The sequence below is a fragment of the Megalopta genalis genome, unplaced genomic scaffold (assembly GCF_051020955.1).
Source record: "Megalopta genalis isolate 19385.01 unplaced genomic scaffold, iyMegGena1_principal scaffold0129, whole genome shotgun sequence".
Lineage (NCBI taxonomy): Eukaryota > Metazoa > Arthropoda > Insecta > Hymenoptera > Halictidae > Megalopta > Megalopta genalis.
In genome coordinates this window covers 467,887-475,000 of record NW_027476198.1, presented here as the reverse complement: position 1 = coordinate 475,000, position 7,114 = coordinate 467,887, and positions in this window count along the sequence as shown.

Here is a 7,114-nt window from a genome sequence, read left to right as displayed (position 1 = left end):
AAGAATATCGTATTTTTAAAAAAATCTAATGATACGATTTTCCAGAAAATTGAAAAAACCGAAAAATGTCAAGAGTAAAGTGCCATTTTCTGACATTAGATTTCGTTCTAAATGCTTAATCCCTATGTAGAAACGTTAGTTAAGCAAGAATATCGTATTTTTAAAAAAATCTAATGATAGGATTTTTCAGAAAATTGAAAAAACCGTAAAATGTCAAGAGTAAAGTGCCCTTATTTTAAACAATGTATCGTTCTAAATGCTTAATCCCTATGTAAAAAAGTTATTTTAGCAGGAATATGTTATTGAAAAAAATTAGAAAAATTTATTTTAGCCGTAAATCGAAAATAATGGGGACACCGGAGCTGTTCGAAGCGCCGAGCGCGCCGCGTACGCCCGAATATTTTCAAAGTCCCAACGTACCGATCAAGAGTAAAGTACCATTTTCCTACATTAGATTTCGTTCTAAATGCTTAATCCCTATGTAAAAACGTTAGTTAAGCAAGAATATCGTATTTTAAAAAAAATCTAATGATAGGATTTTCCAGAAAATTGAAAAAACCGAAAAATGTCAAGAGTAAAGTGCCATTTTCTGACATTAGATTTCGTTCTAAATGCTTAATCCCTATGTAGAAAGGTTAGTTAAGCAAGATTATCGTATTTTTAAAAAAATCTAATGATAGGATTTTTCAGAAAATTGAAAAAACCGTAAAATGTCAAGAGTAAAGTGCCCTTATTTTAAACATTATATCGTTCTAAATGCTTAATCCCTATGTAAAAAAGTTATCTAAGCAAGAATATGTTATTGAATAAAATGAGAAAAATTTATTTTAGCCGTAAATCGAAAATAATGGGTCGAGCGAATCGGTCGATTGCGCCGAGACGCGCTATGATGCAACAGACGAGCGATTGGAACGCCCGAATATTTTCAAAGTCCCAACGTACCGATCAAGAGTAAAGTACCATTTTCCTACATTAGATTTCGTTCTAAATGCTTAATCCCTATGTAAAAACGTTAGTTAAGCAAGAATATCGTATTTTTAAAAAAATCTAATGATAGGATTTTCCAGAAAATTGAAAAAACCGAAAAATGTCAAGAGTAAAGTGCCATTTTCTGACATTAGATTTCGTTCTAAATGCTTAATCCCTATGTAGAAACGTTAGTTAAGCAAGAATATCGTATTTTTAAAAAAATCTAATGATAGGATTTTTCAGAAAATTGAAAAAACCGTAAAATGTCAAGAGTAAAGTGCCCTTACTTTAAACAATGCATCGTTCTAAATGCTTAATCCCTATGTAAAAAAGTTATTTAAGCAGGAATATGTTATTGAAAAAAATTAGAAAAATTTATTTTAGCCGTAAATCGAAAATAATGGATCGAGCGAATCGGTCGATTGCGCCGAGACGCGCTATGATGCAACAGACGAGCGATTGGAACCCCCGAATATTTTCAAAGTCCCAACGTACCGATCAAGAGTAAAGTACCATTTTCCTACATTAGATTTCGTTCTAAATGCTTAATCCCTATGTAAAAACGTTAGTTAAGCAAGAATATCGTATTTTTAAAAAAATCTAATGATACGATTTTCCAGAAAATTGAAAAAACCGAAAAATGTCAAGAGTAAAGTGCCATTTTCTGACATTAGATTTCGTTCTAAATGCTTAATCCCTATGTAGAAACGTTAGTTAAGCAAGAATATCGTATTTTTAAAAAAATCTAATGATAGGATTTTTCAGAAAATTGAAAAAACCGTAAAATGTCAAGAGTAAAGTGCCCTTACTTTAAACAATGTATCGTTCTAAATGCTTAATCCCTATGTAAAAAAGTTATTTAAGCAGGAATATGTTATTGAAAAAAATTAGAAAAATTTATTTTAGCCGTAAATCGAAAATAATGGATCGAGCGAATCGGTCGATTGCGCCGAGACGCGCTATGATGCAACAGACGAGCGATTGGAACCCCCGAATATTTTCAAAGTCCCAACGTACCGATCAAGAGTAAAGTACCATTTTCCTACATTAGATTTCGTTCTAAATGCTTAATCCCTATGTAAAAACGTTAGTTAAGCAAGAATATCGTATTTTTAAAAAAATCTAATGATACGATTTTCCAGAAAATTGAAAAAACCGAAAAATGTCAAGAGTAAAGTGCCATTTTCTGACATTAGATTTCGTTCTAAATGCTTAATCCCTATGTAGAAAGGTTAGTTAAGCAAGATTATCGTATTTTTAAAAAAATCTAATGATAGGATTTTTCAGAAAATTGAAAAAACCGTAAAATGTCAAGAGTAAAGTGCCCTTATTTTAAACATTATATCGTTCTAAATGCTTAATCCCTATGTAAAAAAGTTATCTAAGCAAGAATATGTTATTGAATAAAATGAGAAAAATTTATTTTAGCCGTAAATCGAAAATAATGGGTCGAGCGAATCGGTCGATTGCGCCGAGACGCGCTATGATGCAACAGACGAGCGATTGGAACGCCCGAATATTTTCAAAGTCCCAACGTACCGATCAAGAGTAAAGTACCATTTTCCTACATTAGATTTCGTTCTAAATGCTTAATCCCTATGTAGAAACGTTAGTTAAGCAAGAATATCGTATTTTTAAAAAAATCTAATGATAGGATTTTCCAGAAAATTGAAAAAACCGAAAAATGTCAAGAGTAAAGTGCCATTTTCTGACATTAGATTTCGTTCTAAATGCTTAATCCCTATGTAGAAACGTTAGTTAAGCAAGAATATCGTATTTTTAAAAAAATCTAATGATAGGATTTTTCAGAAGATTGAAAAAACCGTAAAATGTCAAGAGTAAAGTGCCCTTATTTTAAACAATGTATCGTTCTAAATGCTTAATCCCTATGTAAAAAAGTTATTTAAGCAGGAATATGTTATTGAAAAAAATTAGAAAAATTTATTTTAGCCGTAAATCGAAAATAATGGATCGAGCGAATCGGTCGATTGCGCCGAGACGCGCTATGATGCAACAGACGAGCGATTGGAACGCCCGAATATTTTCAAAGTCCCAACGTACCGATCAAGAGTAAAGTACCATTTTCCTACATTAGATTTCGTTCTAAATGCTTAATCCCTATGTAAAAACGTTAGTTAAGCAAGAATATCGTATTTTAAAAAAAATCTAATGATAGGATTTTCCAGAAAAATGAAAAACCCGAAAAATGTCAAGAGTAAAGTGCCATTTTCTGACATTAGATTTCGTTCTAAATGCTTAATCCCTATGTAGAAACGTTAGTTAAGCAAGAATATCGTATTTTTAAAAAAATCTAATGATAGGATTTTTCAGAAAATTGAAAAAACCGTAAAATGTCAAGAGTAAAGTGCCCTTATTTTAAACAATGTATCGTTCTAAATGCTTAATCCCTATGTAAAAAAGTTATTTAAGCAGGAATATGTTATTGAAAAAAATTAGAAAAATTTATTTTAGCCGTAAATCGAAAATAATGGATCGAGCGAATCGGTCGATTGCGCCGAGACGCGCTATGATGCAACAGACGAGCGATTGGAACGCCCGAATATTTTCAAAGTCCCAACGTACCGATCAAGAGTAAAGTACCATTTTCCTACATTAGATTTCGTTCTAAATGCTTAATCCCTATGTAAAAACGTTAGTTAAGCAAGAATATCGTATTTTAAAAAAAATCTAATGATAGGATTTTCCAGAAAATTGAAAAAACCGAAAAATGTCAAGAGTAAAGTGCCATTTTCTGACATTAGATTTCGTTCTAAATGCTTAATCCCTATGTAGAAACGTTAGTTAAGCAAGAATATCGTATTTTTAAAAAAATCTAATGATAGGATTTTTCAGAAAATTGAAAAAACCGTAAAATGTCAAGAGTAAAGTGCCCTTATTTTAAACAATGTATCGTTCTAAATGCTTAATCCCTATGTAAAAAAGTTATTTAAGCAGGAATATGTTATTGAAAAAAATTAGAAAAATTTATTTTAGCCGTAAATCGAAAATAATGGATCGAGCGAATCGGTCGATTGCGCCGAGACGCGCTATGATGCAACAGACGAGCGATTGGAACGCCCGAATATTTTCAAAGTCCCAACGTACCGATCAAGAGTAAAGTACCATTTTCCTACATTAGATTTCGTTCTAAATGCTTAATCCCTATGTAAAAACGTTAGTTAAGCAAGAATATCGTATTTTAAAAAAAATCTAATGATAGGATTTTCCAGAAAATTGAAAAAACCGAAAAATGTCAAGAGTAAAGTGCCATTTTCTGACATTAGATTTCGTTCTAAATGCTTAATCCCTATGTAGAAACGTTAGTTAAGCAAGAATATCGTATTTTTAAAAAAATCTAATGATAGGATTTTTCAGAAAATTGAAAAAACCGTAAAATGTCAAGAGTAAAGTGCCCTTATTTTAAACAATGTATCGTTCTAAATGCTTAATCCCTATGTAAAAAAGTTATTTAAGCAGGAATATGTTATTGAAAAAAATTAGAAAAATTTATTTTAGCCGTAAATCGAAAATAATGGATCGAGCGAATCGCTCGATTGCGCCGAGACGCGCTATGATGCAACAGACGAGCGATTGGAACGCCCGAATATTTTCAAAGTCCCAACGTACCGATCAAGAGTAAAGTACCATTTTCCTACATTAGATTTCGTTCTAAATGCTTAATCCCTATGTAGAAACGTTAGTTAAGCAAGAATATCGTATTTTTAAAAAAATCTAATGATAGGATTTTCCAGAAAATTGAAAAAACCGAAAAATGTCAAGAGTAAAGTGCCATTTTCTGACATTAGATTTCGTTCTAAATGCTTAATCCCTATGTAGAAACGTTAGTTAAGCAAGAATATCGTATTTTTAAAAAAATCTAATGATAGGATTTTTCAGAAGATTGAAAAAACCGTAAAATGTCAAGAGTAAAGTGCCCTTATTTTAAACAATGTATCGTTCTAAATGCTTAATCCCTATGTAAAAAAGTTATTTAAGCAGGAATATGTTATTGAAAAAAATTAGAAAAATTTATTTTAGCCGTAAATCGAAAATAATGGATCGAGCGAATCGGTCGATTGCGCCGAGACGCGCTATGATGCAACAGACGAGCGATTGGAACGCCCGAATATTTTCAAAGTCCCAACGTACCGATCAAGAGTAAAGTACCATTTTCCTACATTAGATTTCGTTCTAAATGCTTAATCCCTATGTAAAAACGTTAGTTAAGCAAGAATATCGTATTTTTAAAAAAATCTAATGATAGGATTTTCCAGAAAAATGAAAAAACCGAAAAATGTCAAGAGTAAAGTGCCATTTTCTGACATTAGATTTCGTTCTAAATGCTTAATCCCTATGTAGAAACGTTAGTTAAGCAAGAATATCGTATTTTTAAAAAAATCTAATGATAGGATTTTTCAGAAAATTGAAAAAACCGTAAAATGTCAAGAGTAAAGTGCCCTTATTTTAAACAATGTATCGTTCTAAATGCTTAATCCCTATGTAAAAAAGTTATTTAAGCAGGAATATGTTATTGAAAAAAATTAGAAAAATTTATTTTAGCCGTAAATCGAAAATAATGGATCGAGCGAATCGGTCGATTGCGCCGAGACGCGCTATGATGCAACAGACGAGCGATTGGAACCCCCGAATATTTTCAAAGTCCCAACGTACCGATCAAGAGTAAAGTACCATTTTCCTACATTAGATTTCGTTCTAAATGCTTAATCCCTATGTAAAAACGTTAGTTAAGCAAGAATATCGTATTTTTAAAAAAATCTAATGATACGATTTTCCAGAAAATTGAAAAAACCGAAAAATGTCAAGAGTAAAGTGCCATTTTCTGACATTAGATTTCGTTCTAAATGCTTAATCCCTATGTAGAAACGTTAGTTAAGCAAGAATATCGTATTTTTAAAAAAATCTAATGATAGGATTTTTCAGAAAATTGAAAAAACCGTAAAATGTCAAGAGTAAAGTGCCCTTACTTTAAACAATGTATCGTTCTAAATGCTTAATCCCTATGTAAAAAAGTTATTTAAGCAGGAATATGTTATTGAAAAAAATTAGAAAAATTTATTTTAGCCGTAAATCGAAAATAATGGATCGAGCGAATCGGTCGATTGCGCCGAGACGCGCTATGATGCAACAGACGAGCGATTGGAACCCCCGAATATTTTCAAAGTCCCAACGTACCGATCAAGAGTAAAGTACCATTTTCCTACATTAGATTTCGTTCTAAATGCTTAATCCCTATGTAAAAACGTTAGTTAAGCAAGAATATCGTATTTTTAAAAAAATCTAATGATACGATTTTCCAGAAAATTGAAAAAACCGAAAAATGTCAAGAGTAAAGTGCCATTTTCTGACATTAGATTTCGTTCTAAATGCTTAATCCCTATGTAGAAACGTTAGTTAAGCAAGAATATCGTATTTTTAAAAAAATCTAATGATAGGATTTTTCAGAAAATTGAAAAAACCGTAAAATGTCAAGAGTAAAGTGCCCTTACTTTAAACAATGTATCGTTCTAAATGCTTAATCCCTATGTAAAAAAGTTATTTAAGCAGGAATATGTTATTGAAAAAAATTAGAAAAATTTATTTTAGCCGTAAATCGAAAATAATGGGGACACCGGAGCTGTTCGAAGCGCCGAGCGCGCCGCGTACGCCCGAATATTTTCAAAGTCCCAACGTACCGATCAAGAGTAAAGTACCATTTTCCTACATTAGATTTCGTTCTAAATGCTTAATCCCTATGTAAAAACGTTAGTTAAGCAAGAATATCGTATTTTTAAAAAAATCTAATGATAGGATTTTCCAGAAAATTGAAAAAACCGAAAAATGTCAAGAGTAAAGTGCCATTTTCTGACATTAGATTTCGTTCTAAATGCTTAATCCCTATGTAGAAACGTTAGTTAAGCAAGAATAACGTATTTTTAAAAAAATCTAATGATAGGATTTTTCAGAAAATTGAAAAAACCGTAAAATGTCAAGAGTAAAGTGCCCTTATTTTAAACAATGTATCGTTCTAAATGCTTAATCCCTATGTAAAAAAGTTATTTAAGCAGGAATATGTTATTGAAAAAAATTAAAAAAATTTATTTTAGCCGTAAATCGAAAATAATGGATCGAGCGAATCGGTCGATTG